Source organism: Bos indicus, chromosome 25 (genome assembly GCF_029378745.1).
Source record: "Bos indicus isolate NIAB-ARS_2022 breed Sahiwal x Tharparkar chromosome 25, NIAB-ARS_B.indTharparkar_mat_pri_1.0, whole genome shotgun sequence".
NCBI lineage: Eukaryota > Metazoa > Chordata > Mammalia > Artiodactyla > Bovidae > Bos > Bos indicus.
Genome location: NC_091784.1, coordinates 16,587,269 through 16,602,343, shown reverse-complemented (window position 1 = coordinate 16,602,343; position 15,075 = coordinate 16,587,269). Strand labels below are relative to the sequence as shown.

The following is a 15,075-nucleotide window of genomic DNA, read 5'->3' as shown; positions in this document are numbered from 1 at the left end:
TGTGTGTATGTGTGTCTGTGTGTCTACACACACATACACGTGCAATTTTCCTTCTTTGTCTATCAGTGGACACTTCTGTTGCTTCCATGTCTTAGATATTCTAAATAAGGCTGTGATAAACATTGGTGTGCACATTTCTTTCTGAATCAGTGTTTTTGTTTTCTTCAGGTAAATACCCAGACAGGTATTAGCTCTTCTTTTGCTGCTGCTGCTACTGCTGCTAAGTCACTTCAGTCGTGTCCAACTCTATGTGATCCCATAGACAGCCGCCCACCAGGCTCCCCGTCCCTGGGATTCTCCAGGCAGGAACACTGGAGTGGGTTGCCATTTCCTTCTCTAATGCATGAAAGTGAAAAGTGAAAGTGAAGTCGCTCAGTCGTGTCCGACTCTTCGTGACCCCATGGACTGCACCCTACCAGGCTCCTCTACCCATGGATTTTCCAGGCAAGAGTACTGGAGTGGGGTGCCATTGCCTTCTCTAGCTCTTCTTTTACTGTTTGGTAAAGTTTACTTGTGAAGACATCCAGTCCTGGCTTTTGTTTTTTGGGAGATTTTTTTAAAAATTACTGATTTGATTCCGTTCTGAGTAATTGATCTGTTTATATTTTCTATTTCTTCCTGATTCAGTCTAGGGAGATTATATGTTTCTAGGAATTCATCCATTTATTTTAGGTTGTCCATTTTACTGGTATATAATTGTTCACAATAATCTCTTGTGATCCTTTGAATTTCTGTGGCATTGGTTATAACTTTTTCTCTTTTATTTCTGATTTTATTTAATTGGGTCTTCTATTTTTTACTTGATGAATCTGGCTAAAAATTTATCCATTAAAAAAAAAATCTTCAAAGAACCACTTCTTAGTTTCATTGTGTTTTTTTTTTTTTTTCTATTGTATTCTTTTAGCCTCTGTTTCTTTGATTTCTGCTCTTATCTTTATTATACATTTCCTTCAGTTAACTTTGGGTTTCATCTGTTCTTTTTTTCTAGTTCCTTTAGGTGTAAGTTTATACTGTTTATTTGATATTTTTCCTGTTTCCTGAGCTGTTTTATAGATTTTGGAGTGTTCTGTTTCTATTAACATTTGCCTCCATATATTTTCTGATTTCTTGTTTGATTTCTTCAGTGACCCATTTGTTGTTTAGCAGTATATAGTTTAGCCTCCACATGTTTGCATATTTTTCTGGAGGTTTTTTTCTTGTAGTTGATTTCATCTCATAACTGTTGTGCTTGAATAAGATGCTTGATATGATATCAGTATTTTTAAATTTATTGAAACTTGTTTTGTGGCTTAGCATATGTTCTTTTCTGGAGAATGTTCCATGTGTACTTGAAAAGAGTGTGTATTCTGCTGTTTTGGGTTGGAATGTTTTGTATGTAGCTACTAAATTCATCAGGTATAATATGTCATTTGAGGCCAGTGTTTTTTCATTGATTTCTTATCTGGATGATCTGTGCATTAGTGTAAATGGGGTATTAAAGTGTCCTAGTATTATTGTATTACTGTCAGTTTTTCCTGTTATGTTTTTTGATATTAATATTTTTGATATTTATTTAGATGTACTTGTGTTGGAGGCATATATATTTGTAACTGTTACATCTTTTTGATGGATTTCCTGTATCATTATGTAATGCCTTTAATTGTCTCTGTTACAGTCTTTGTTTTAAAGTTTATTTTGCATAATGTAAGTATTATTTGCTACCCCAGCTTTCTTGTTTCTCCCATTTACATGGAATATCTTTTTCTATCTCCTCACTTTCAGTTTGTGCCTTTATATCTGAAGTGAGTCTCTTGTAGACATCATAAATATCTATATATCTATATGATATATATGCACATCTCTTTATAAACCCACTCAGCCAATCTTTGTCTTTTGATCGAAGCATTTAGTTCATTTATATTTAAGGAGATTATTGGTACTGGACACATCTCCTAATTGAATGAGTGCATTATTCTACTTAATAAATGTTATAGTTATGTAATTTTTTAAAAAATGTAATTATTGGTCAGTATGACTGAAGCGACTTAGCAGCAGCAGCAGCATGAACTTATTGCCATTTTGTTCACTGTTTTCAGGATGCTTTGTAGCATAATTTTGTTCCTTTCTTCTTTTGTCTCTTCCCTCATGGTTCAGTGATTGCCTCTATATGTTATGTTTTGGATTTATTTTTCAGATTTTTGGCTTGTGGTTACCATGAGGTTTATATGTAACTGTATGCTGTTTGAAGTTGATGATCTCTTAAGTTTCAGCATCTTCTAACAACTCTGACTTGTTGTTCCCCCACTCAGTGCTTAATGTTTTTGACATTCTACTTTACATCTTTATGTTTCGTGTATCCCTTAACTACTTATTGTAAATATAAATGACTTTACTACTCTTCTCTTTTAACCTTTCTACTAGCTTTATAAGTAGTTGGTCCACTAGCTTTACTCTAGGCTTGCCATCGTGACTGAGATTTGTCCTTTTGTAATTTTCATATTTCTAGTCATGGTCCCTTCTTTTCCTTTTAGAGAAGTCCCTTTAACAATTCTTTAAAGCCAGGTTGGTGGTGCTGAACTGAAAGCTTTTGCTTGTCTGTAACACTCTCTATCTCTCCTTCAAATCTGAATGATAGCCTTGCTGGGTAGAGTATTCTTGGTTTTAGGTTTTTTTCCTTTTCATCACTTTGAATATCTTGTACCTCTCCCTTTCACCCTGCAAGATTTCTATTAAAAAGTCAACTCATAGTCTTATGGGAATTCCCTTGTATCTAACTAGTTGTTTTTCTCTTGCTGCCTTTGAGATTCTCCTTTCATTTTTTAATTTTTCCTAAGTATAATGTATCTTGGCATAGACCTCTTTGGATTCATCTTGTATGGAATTTTCTGTGCTTCCTGCACCTGAATGCTTGTTTTTTCCCCCAGGTTAGGGAGATTTTTCAGCTTTTATTTCTTCAAATAAATCTCCCCCCTCTCTATTTTTCTTCTCCTTTTGGTCCCCTATAATTCAAATGTCAATATGCTTGATGTTATCACAGAAGTCTCTCAATCTGTCCTCATTTTTTATAAAATTTTTTCTTTTTTTCTATTCAGCTTGGGTTTCAGATTTCCACTACTCTGTCTTCCAATTCACTGATCTGTTCTTCTGTATCATCTACTTTATTGTTGATTTTGTCTAGTGTTGTCTTTTTTAAAAAAATCATTTTAGTTATTGTATTCCTTAGCTCTGTTTGGGTCTTCTCTATATTTTCTAACTCTTTTAAACTTCTTATTATGTTCATCAGTTCTTTTCCTAAGTTCATTGAGCATCTTTTTAATCATCACCTTGAACTCTTTGTCAGTCTGTTTATTTATACTTCCCTTAGTTCTTCTTCTGGGGTTCTGTCTTTTTTTCTTTGTTTGAAACATATTCTTCTGTCTCCTAGTTTTGCCTAATTTATTGTATTTATGTCTGCATAGTAGGTAGGGCTTCCCAGATAGCTCAGTGGTAAAGAACCCACTGCCAATGCAGGAAACATAAGAGATGCCGGTTTGATTCCTGGGTTGGGAAGATCCCCTGGAGGAGGGCATAGCAACCCACTCCAGTATTCTTGCCTGGAGAATGCCATGGACAGAAGAGCCTGGCAGGTGATAGTCCATAGGGTTGCAAAGAGTCGGATACAATTGAAGAGATTTAACATGCCACAGGTAGGTTAGTTAAATTTCCAGATTTTGGAGAAGTGGCCTTATGTAAGATTAATCCTGAGTCCCAACAGCATACACCCCTCTGGACACAAAAGCTATATATTCTAGGGTTGCCCGTTATACAGGCGAAATATTCCCTTTCGTTGTGTGAGTGCTGACTGCTGCTGGCACACTGGTGGGTGGGGCTGGCCCCTGGCCCAGTTGGTAGTCAGATCCTGCCTCATACAGAGGATGCTGACCTGCTGTTGTGTTGCACTGGGCCCTAGGGTAGCTGCCTTTGGGGTCAACAGCATCTGGTGCTGGTGCCAGAATTCTCGTGAACAGGGCTGTGTCCAATGGCAGATGGCTACAGGGCTGGGAGGGTCTGGGGCTGGTGTTGACCCACTGGTTTGCAAGGCCAGATTCCCAGAGCAGCTAGCTGGGGGGACTAGGAGGGCCTGGGGCTGGTGCCCAGTTGCTGGTGCTCCAATGTTATTCAAATAATTGCAAATCACAGACAGTGATTTTGAGACTTGACCAAATGACAGAATCACCTGGAGTATTTTTTAAAACTCAGTTCAGTTGGGTTCAGTTCAGTCACTCAGTCAGGTCCAACTCTTTGTGACCCCATGGACTGCAGCACGCCAGGCTTCCCTGTCCATCACCAACTCCCAAAGATTGCTCAAACTCATGTCCATCGAGTCAATGATGCCATACAATCATCTCATCTTCTGTCGTCCCCTTCTCCTCCTGCCTTCAATCTTTCCCAGCATCAGGGTCTTTTCTAATAAGTCAGTTCTTTGTATCAGGTGGCCAATGTATCAGAGCTTCATCTTCAGTATCAGTACTTCCAATGAATATTCAGGACTGATTTCCTTTAGGATGGACTGGTTTGATCTCCTTGTAGTCCAAAGGACTCTCAAGAGTCTTCTCCAACACCACAGTTCAAAAGCATCAGTTCTTAGGCACTCAGCTTTCTTTATGGTCCAACTCTTACGTCTGTACATGAGTCCTGAAAAAAAATCATAGCTCTGACTATACAGACCTTTGTCAGCAAAGTAATGTCTCTGACTTTTAATATGCTATCTAGGTTGGTCATAGTTTTCCTTTAAAGGAGCAAGTGTCTTTTAATTTCATGGCTGCAGTTATTATCTGCAGTGATTCTGGAGCCCAGGAAAATAAAGTCTCTCACTGTTTCCATTGTTTCTCCATCTATTTGCCAGGAAGTGATGGGACTGGATGCCATGACCTTAGTTTTTTTGCATGTTGAGTTTTAAGCCAGCTTTTACACTCTCCTCTTTTACTTTCATCAAGACTCTTTAGTTCCTCTTCACTTTCTGCCATAAGGGTGGTGTCATCTGCATTTCTGAGGTTATTGACATTTCTTTCCTGCAATATTGATTCCAGCTTGTGCTTCATCCAGTCCAGCATTTTGTATGATGTATGCTGCATATAAGTTAAATAAGCAAGGTGACAATATACAGCCTTGACAAACTCCTTTCCCAATTTGGAACCAGTCCAATGTTCCAGATCTGGTTTTAACTGTTGCTTACTACTGATGTTCAAATCCCATCCCCAGAGTTTCCTAGTCAATACCTCTGGGCTGTACCAGGCATGAGCATATAACAGTAGCTCTCCAGATGATTCTAATGTTCAGCCAGGGTTGATAACCTTGTCCACAGAAAGTAATTAGAAGTGTTTCAATTCCTTCAAAACCCAGTTCTAATGGGTAGCACCAAAAAATAAAACTATAAATAAGTTTACTTTTTTTTATGAATAAAGGCAAGTATTTTCACTAAACTACTGGCACCAAGGGAATACTGGCCAAGGAGGATTTATTCCAGGAATTCAAGGTTGGTTTGGATCAGGGAAGGTATCAGCATAATCTTTTCATTACATCAATATTAGAGGTGAAGCTGAAAAGCCATTTGAAAAGGTGGCCATTCCTAATAAATCAACAAATAAACCACTAATAGAAGGAAATTGCCTAAATATAAGTTAATGAATAAAAAACCATATTCCAAATGGTGAATTACTTAAATAGTTACAAAATTCTTGCAAATGATTTAAAATAAGAAAATAAAATAATCAGTGTAAGCATTGGAAAGAAAATTTTAAACTCTTTATTTTTACTGATGGTTTGCTTGTGTATTAAGGAAACTAGTAACAATTTGTTGTTGTTCAGTCACTGAGTCATGTCTGACTCTTTGCCACCCCTGGACTGCAGCACACCAGGCTCCCCTGTCCTTCACTAACTCCTGGTGTTTGCTCAGATTCATGTACATTGAGTCAGTGATGCCCTCTAACAATCTCATCCTCTGCCACCTCCTTTCTCCTTTTGCCTAAAATTAAATCTCTGTAAAAATTAAGACAATAATCATACTAGCAGCAGTATTTGCAAGGTGACTAGAAACAATAGAATTATTTAAACATTAATAGCTTTTTTCTGTACTAACAATAATGACTTTGAAATGGATATGGGGAGAATGTAGATGGGAAATAATCCCAATCACAGTAGCACCAACTATAAAATAACCTGGTGTATAGTTAAGAAGAGAAGCTCAGGAATTATATGAAGAAAACTATTTTAGAAAATTATTCTCATAATCTCATTGAATGTCATAAAATAAGATCCACGCAAATGGAAATAAATGCCATATTTTTTGAATGGGGAAGTGCGATGTAAAATTTAATGAAATTAACTTAAAATTCCAGAATCAATTATAATATTAACAATTTGGTTTTAGTAGTGAGGAGAGGGAATATAGGAAACTGGATTAAATAAATGGAAAAGGAGATGCCCTAAAATAGCCAATAAATAGATGGCAAGGATAGATTTGCTTCAACTTACGTCAGAATATAAGTCAAATGTAGCAAATAAATATGTTATTGCTGCTTTCGAAATAGAAAAATGTAGGTAGATCATTTAGATCTCCTACAGAAAACACTTTATATGACAAAGATGATTTTTTTTTAAATTTTATTTTATTTTATTTAACTTTACAATATTGTATTGGTTTTGCCATATATCAAAATGAATCTGCCACAGGTATACATGTGTTCCCCATCCTGAACCCTCCTCCTTCCTCCCTCCCCATACCATCCCTCTGGGTCATCCCAGTGCACCAGCCCCAAGCATCCAGTATCGTGCATTGAACCTGGACTGGCGACTCGTTTCATATATGATATTATACATATTTCAATGCCATTCTCCCATATGACCTTTGTAAAGTAAGTTCCTGGCCCAACAGATTTTCCTCTGGGAAAAAGTAATGTTGAGCACTGATATATACAAGAAAATTCCAGATGTATTAAGGTCTTGAATATAAGTAAATCAAACTAAAACAACAGAAATTCAGAAGAGACAAAGAAAGAAAGAAAGAAAAGGAGAAAGCAACTCTTTAAGAATAAGATGTGGAGGTCAGGCAGAGCTTGATCTGAGAGAGAAAAATACAGTTTTGAACAAATTGAATCTTATAAACTGGGAAAGAATGAGAAAGATGTTTAGTGTAGTGAAATATTGATGGCACACTGGACAACTGCTGGACAACGTAAAGGGAAGAAGTGCAGATGCATGCCGCCACATGGACGGGAAGGAAGCCAGACATTGAAGTCCACGTGCTGTGTGACTTCAACTTTATGAAACGTCCAGAAGAGGCAAATCCATTGAGACAGGAAACAGCTTAGTGGTTGGCAGAGGCTGGGGAAAGGGGGACATGGAAAGCAACTTACAATGTGTTCATGATTTCTTTGGGGGATGATCGATATGTTCTAAAATTAGATTATGGTAGTGACTGCATAACTGTAAATATGCCAAAACAGGTGAATTTTACAGTATGTAAATTAAGCCACAATAAAGCTCATTTCCACGTTGGTTTACAACATGTGTAGAACATAGGGAACCTATTTTATCAAGGACACAAAGTGCAGGCTTCCTTATTTTAGAATTGGCATGTTGTTGTTTCCTTGCTAAACTGTGTCTAACTGTTTTCGACCCCATGGGCTGTAGCTGGACAGGTTCCTTTGTCCATGGGATTTCCCAGGCAAGAATATCAGAGTGGGTTGCTGTTTCTTTCTCCAGGGGAACTTCTCAACCCATGGATCGAATTCGCATCTCCTGTTTGGCAGGAGGATTCTTTACAACTGAACCACCTAGGAAGCCCAGAATTGGCATATACCATTGCAAATAGGTCAGTTGTCAGAAATCTAGACGGTAGCTCAGTGAATCACCATCACCTACAACTTCATGTGTGCGTTACCTCAGCAGAGGTATGGCTTGGTGACTAAATGTGCTAGTCTCAGAGGCAACCACACGGGGTTCAAATGCCAATCTCGGTACTTACTTCCTGTGTGGCATATGGCCTCACTTTCCTTATCCATAAAATGAGAATTAAATGAATTAAATGTATATAAATAATTTAGGTAATGTCTGGTGCACAGTAGGTATTCAATAAACATGATGGTGATGATGATAATGGGGTGGTGGTGATTTAGAATTAGATCAAGGAAAGAATTAGAGAAATATATTTGTTTATTTTTCTTCATTCTAATTTTTACTCATTTATTTGTATACATAGATATTTTATTTTGGCATTCATACAATTATCCCTGGTGAGTTATCATCTCACAAATTAATTTTATCAAGTTCCACAACTGCTAGAGAGAAAATCACTGGCTTCTCCCAAAGCCATTTATTAAATTGGAGAGAAAATAAGTAGTATTTTAAACTTTCTAAACAACATGCCAAAGACAGATGGAAGGAGGACTAAATGCCATTTGTAGAGTTTGACTAGCATGCCTCTGAGTTCCTTTAAGGATGGTGGAAGCAACCTCTGAGCAGCTTTGAGAGGGACCTAGCATACACCGAGGTTCCAGAGCGATGGGAAAGGAAGACATCACTATAATCGAACACAGTGACAGTGATTCTGACTTTTCTGGGTCAGAAAAGAAACTGTTAATTTTGTAGGACAAAGAAGGAGACATGTTTCTTTGTAGGGTGCTACGCACAAATTTTTATTGAAAAATCATGCTATGGAAGGGACTCATGGGTACTTTTTGGTGTACTGGAAAAATACTACACCTTGACCTGGACAGTGGTGCCTGGGTTCATATGTAAAGAGTAGTTGAGCTCTACACTTAAAATGTGCATACTTTATCATTTTATGTATTCTATACCTCTGAGAGAGAGAGAGAGAAGGACAAAGAGCGAATTGGAATCTAAGTGTTCCAAGGAAACACTCATACATTCATATATACAGAAAAAACCTTATATGCAAATAAGTCATCAGAGCGTTTTGACAATAGGAATAACATCAGCAACAACCTAATGTTGGACAATATCATCTAAAGGTTAAGTAAATTAGGGCATATTCACTTATTGGAACATTTATACAACAACTAAAATATGTGTGGAGAGTTTGCAAAAACATGGAGAAATGTTAAGTTAAATTGGAAAAAAAAAAGTAGAATGTAAAGTCTTTACATGTAATACTGCTGCTGCTAAGTCACTTCAGTCGTGTAATACACAAACATGCTAAAATATGCATAGAAAAATGACAATGGGGAAATACTCCATATTTTAATACTATCTATTTTTTTTAATTAATGATGCAAGTCAGATTTCACAGTTAATTTTTTAATTATGTATTTATTTTATTTTTGGCTGGGCTGGGTTTTCGTTGCTGTGTGCTTCTCTAGTTTCTGTGAGGGGGGCCACTCCCTAGTGGTGGAACACAGATGTTTCGCTGTGATGGCTTCTTTTGTTACAGAGCATTGGCTCTAGAGCAGGGACTCAGCAGTTGTGGCACATGGGCTTAGTTGTCTCACTGGCATTTGGAATCCTCCCAGACCAGGGATCGAACCCACGTTCCCTGCATTAGCTGGTGGATTCCTATCTACTGCTCTGCCAGGGAAGTCCAATACTGACTATCTTTGAGTAGTGGATCTGTGGATAATTTTGTTTTCTTCTTTCAATTTTTTTTTGCATTTATAATGAATATGTTTAAATTTCATAATGGTATAAATATAATTAATACCTTTAAATTTATAATAGGAAAAAAAGCAAACATTGGACCAAGAATCAACCTTGCTGTGACTAATAGCATGGGATGTTTGGAAGTACAGACTTGATGTCAGATGCTGGTCTTTTTGTTTTAAAAGGGCAGTCGTTCCTACGGCTAAAACCAATTTCCTAAGGAGATCACCATCAGCTTCAGCATTTCAGCTCAGTAGTATCCTCCTGACACGCAGTTTTGAGATGCGCCTCCTGGTCAGAAAATAGTTGGCTATGTTCTACCAATTAAGGATTTCTCCTTTGTTGCCAGAATAAGCGCTGCTTCAGAAACTTACACATCTCAGAAGTTTCTGTGCAGTCAGCGCTAGATAAAAATGCTGTAACTCAAAGGAGCTTTAATCTCCCAAGATGAGATAATACTAATATATGTGTTTTCATAGGAGGCTCCTTTGAACCTATAGTTATGAGCATTCCAAGTTTCCTCCAAAACCTTCAACCGCAAGGAAAGATTCACATTATGGGAGGAGGACGTTGGAGGAATTTGGACTCGATCATTGAATGAGATTGCTAATGAAGACATAGGTGATGGCAGTATTAACTAATCTCACTGTATTTATCCATTAGTCATCTATTTATTAAGTGTTTATTGAGTACCAGACCTTGTGGTAAATGTCACTATTTTTAAGCTTATGCTAGAGGTTGGCAAATAACTTTCATCTTGCATGCCAAATTTGATCAGTTGGTAGTGGTGGCCTTGAGTGCTCCGCTGGAAAAGATTCTGGAACTGTATCCAAACTCAAATAAAAAGAGCAATGATTGATTAGTAATGTCTGCTGTTATCATGGACAGGGGAATGGTGGCGGGGGGGGGGTACCACACATTTGCTGGACCTGCTGGATTATTTCTGCCAATTTAATGATCATCACCTCTGCTTTGACACATGCCCTATTTCCTACAGGTTGAAGAGCCCAACTTCTCTCCAAGTTAACATCACTGGAGAAGCATTACCAGAGAGGACAAGAGGGTAGATGTTGGCTATCTGCTCCATGCTAGACCTTATACACAAGTCTCTTTACACACAATGAGTCATAACATCTCAGGGTATCCCTTTAAGTTGAGTATTTTTATTGCCTTTTGACAGATGACAACTGAGGCTAAGAGAAAGGAAACAACTTTTCAAAGTAACACAGTCACAGCAGGATTGCTCATTGATCCAATGAACAATCTGGGCTTAACATGGAACCAAATAAAACATGACCCAACAAACAATGTGGGCTCAACATGGAACGAAATAAAATATGATGGTGTCCTCTGCTTTTCAGAAGGTCATAAAGCTAATCCTATTAATTTTTGATAATTACTGTTAGGAAAATGGATCCCTTTGGAGGAATAGGTAATCCAGTTTAGTCATCAAGACAAAATAAAGCCCTGTCTGTCCCATTTTCTGCCCACCCCCAGAGTGGCTGGTGTCGTTTAGTGAGGGTGGCACTCAGGTCATCCAAGCAACCAGCTCAAAGCTTTACAATCTTGGCTACAAATGTACCCTCTATGGCTGAGCCTCAGAAAAACCCACCCCTACCCTCTTTTTCGGTCTGGTTCCAATGTCTGTTATTATTTGGTAGACCAGTCATTGCCTCATAAAATCACATATAATTACATCTTATTAAACATTTACTATGTGCCAGTCCCTCTTCTAAGAGCTCCAGCTGTATCACTGCATCCTCACAGCATCCCTGTGACCGAGATGGTATAGTTATCCTGTTTAGACACAGAGGTGATATGAGATTTTAGGGCAGAGAAACTCAAAGTCACATGAGTAGTAAAGCAGGGCTGAGGCTCCAACCTAGGCAATCTGACTCCAAAGTCTAGGGATCAACTCCAGTCTAAATGATTTAACTGACTTTTACTTCTTTCCAATTTCCAACACATCTTCTTTAGTGGGTTACCCTAAAACCAGCCTCTGAGACTAAGATTTAAATGGAAGTAATTTGGTATGAAATGCCAGAACAGGAGTGGGAAATTGAGGCAGGGGAAGGAAGGAAGCCTGTAAAATGTATCTCCTGGAGCAAGTCATTACTGCGGGAAACTGGAATTTTAGGTCCACTTGGAGAACTCTGGGAAGTACCATGCAAAATGTGCCTCTAGGGTAGAGAGCTTTTTACGTTTATATTGGTAAGGTATTTATACACCAATTCTTAGCAGTTATTGGTTGAAGGCTGCTCTCAAAGGACATGAATTCCTTGGCACTTCAGTCTGCCACACAGGTGGGCAGAGTGAGTATTGGTGGCCAGAAAAAGCCTTGAGGCCAAGAGATCTTAGCTGGAGGTGGAAGCCAGAGAGACTGTATGGAAACCAAGAGGCCTAGAGAATGGGAGCAAACATCAGCAACTCCCTGAGTCCCCTTCCTTCCTCATTTTATTTACAAGCAACTTTACTGAGGTATAAGTTATAGACTAATATTTATCCATTTTAACTGTATAATCATTTTTAGCAAACTTAATGAGTTGCATGACCATCACCATAATCTATCTTTAGAGCATTTTCATCACCCCAAGAAGAACCCACATGCGCATTTACAGTTAATCTCTGTTCCCATTCTCAGCTCCTGTCAAGCACTAATCTACTTTCTGTCTCCATGGATTTACCTTTTGTGAATATTTTACCTAAGTGGGATCATACAATACATGACTTTCTGTGTAAATGAGAAAGTCTCTCTCCAAATGGTTCAGGGTATAGATAGGAAGTAAAAAAAAAAAAAAAAAAAAAAACAATGGGCAAGAGCTTAGCAAGTAACTTTTTGGTGTGGGAGAGGGAGATATTCCAGATGAAGTGACCAATGATTGCAATACACTACAATGATTACAATAGGTGATTAAGAGACACCCTATGCTTGGCCTAGAGTTCCATCTTCCCCAGGATACATTTGCTCCTATGAGCTTTTGAGTCTATGTATTTTCAAGGTATCTTTTCAACACAAAAGACTAGCAGCCAGACAGCTGTTGGCTGAGACCTTGATGCTCATTAGCCCACTAACCTCAGCATTGAAATAAATGGGACTGACTCAGGGAATCCTATGTTGTTAAATAGATCAAATGACTTCTGCTGGTCTTGGGAGCCGAAGAATTCAGTCTTTGGAAGCGATGTATGGAGAGATCTTGTTTCCCTACTGGCCTGCCAATTCCCTCATAGTTTCCTCCCTGTCTTTATAGAAATTAATTACCTAGAAACAAAACTAAACTAAACTTGATGAAGGGAAAAATGAGCAGAACGACTGGCTAACTGATCAACCGCAGTATGCATTCTGCAGACCTCCTGGCATCCCCTGTGTCTGTTGGGTAAACTGGTGGCAATTCCCCATGCAGAGGGGCAGAATTAGCCTACAACTAAATGGCAACCCACTCTGGTATTCTTGCCTGGAGAATCCCATTGGAGGAGCCTAGTGGGCTACAGTCCATGGGGTCGCAAAGGGTCGGACACGACTGAGCGACTTAACTAACTAGCTAACTAACTGTCTGATAAGCTCAATGGGTTAGGATGTGGGACGTGGTCCACACCATCTCACCCAAAGCAGACTCTGACTTCGCTGCTGAAGGTCATTTTCTCTGAGCTGCTCCTACTTGTTAATTCTTGACTAACCCACAAAGTAGAAGTTTGGCTGTTGTCCCCTGTCACATGCAATTTGTAAACATCACTTGTTCACCTTTGTATTATGAACCGATTGAGAAATAGGCACAGGAACAAATAGCTGTTAAAGTATCCACTTTGTTGTTGGTAACACAGGGCTAGAAGTTATGTCTTGGACCTGTGACCCCAGTGTGACTCCCTGGTATCTGTCCCTGCACCTGGATCCTGGGATCCACTAGAGGGGAATGACAGGTGAGTAGAACAAGTGTCACCAGCAGCTTCAGGGGAACTGTTCTGGGGCCCAGAGTGGAAACAGAGAGAGAGGGACATCCTCTCCTGTCTCCACAAGTGTGAAAGTGAAAGGGTTAGTTGCTCAGTCATGTTTGACTCTTTGTGACCCCATGGACTGTAGCCCACCAGGCTCCTCTGTCCCTGGAATTCTCCAGGCAAGAATACTGGAGTGGGTAACCATTCCCTTCTCCAGGGGATCTTCCCGACCCAGAGATTGAAACGGGGTCTCCCACATTGCAGGCAGAGTCTTTAGCATCTAAGCCACCTGGGAAATCTTGTCTCTACAAGGCCAACCCCAAGCCCTGACCCAGGCATGCTGACTCCATGTGGGACACCCTCACTCTCTTTGCCTCCTGTGTTAATGCTTCTCCAGGGATGTTAACTTGGATAGAAATTTGGTTCCTTCAAGCAGCAGGATACAGAGCATGTGCCAAGGCTTAAGTGACCATCATTGAGCTGGCAGAAATAGTCCAGAGACATGGCGAATGTATGGCACAATTGCCTCAGTAATGTGGATGGGCCTCATCCAATCAGTTGAAGGCCTGGATAGAACAGAAAGATGGGGCTCCCCTGAGCAAAAGGGAATTCTCCAGCAGACTGCCTTCACATTGGTACTGTCCCATTGACTCATGGGTCTCTAGCCAGCCAACCCCAGTCTAGGTTTGGGCTTACCAGTTTCCATAACTCCATAATTTTGTAAGCCAATTCCTTACAATAACCTCTTTCCATATATATACACACATCCTGTTGATTCTGTTTCTCTGGCAAACACTGACTAATATGGCAGGCAGATCTTAGCTACCTAGTTGAGAATGTGAACTTGGGTGGAAGTGGGGAAAGATTTGGAAGTACCCAGAATAGGAAGCTGGGTGAAGGCAGAGAAGGTAGAAGATCCCATGTATCCTGTCCCTGGCTTTGCTGAGGTCTGGTTCAGGTCGCTATGGCCATGGAAGAGAACTCCTGGACTGATGCAGGCCCAGGACAACGTTAGATGTCTGGGTTCTGACGAACCACCCAGGGTGACATCCTGACCCTGGCTGGTGGGATGGCTTCAGTAAATTCAGAAAAGCTCTGTTGATGCGGACCCACTCTTAGTCCTGTCCAGGATGGAGAAATGGGAGAAGAGGTGGGATTCAGAGGCTGAAGGCTGAAAAGGAAAGGATTCCCAAGTGAAGGCACCCACTCCTCTGGTGTCAAATGGTCAATCAGCTTTGTAGCATCGACTTAAGACCCCAGAATCTTAGCCTGAGACCCTACAGAATTGCCCCACCATCCCTAGCTGTGGCATCCCTTTAGGAATTTTTTTTCTTCTCAGCCTTTGATTTATGGATTCTTTCTGTTTCTGTCATTCCCGTGGCTACAATACAGACAAAAGTCTCCTAAACTTAGTCATTGCAGAAATCCTCCATGGACTGTCATTTCTGTGAACCATTCTGACTCTGATTTCCTCACTAGTGTTGTTTCTTTAGATGGACTCATTCTTTTTTTAAAAGGTACATTTATTTG

General features: G+C 39.5%; 1 long non-coding RNA gene across 1 annotated transcript in view; it reads left to right on the top strand.

The window, feature by feature from the left end:
* LOC139179709 (uncharacterized) overlaps positions 1–15,075 on the top strand; it is a 76,196-nt gene continuing 61,121 nt past the window's right edge. Inside the window, exon 1 of the long non-coding RNA XR_011564042.1 lies at positions 1–13,530. This is a non-coding gene — a long non-coding RNA (uncharacterized lncRNA). The remainder of the gene's footprint in view (positions 13,531–15,075) is intronic.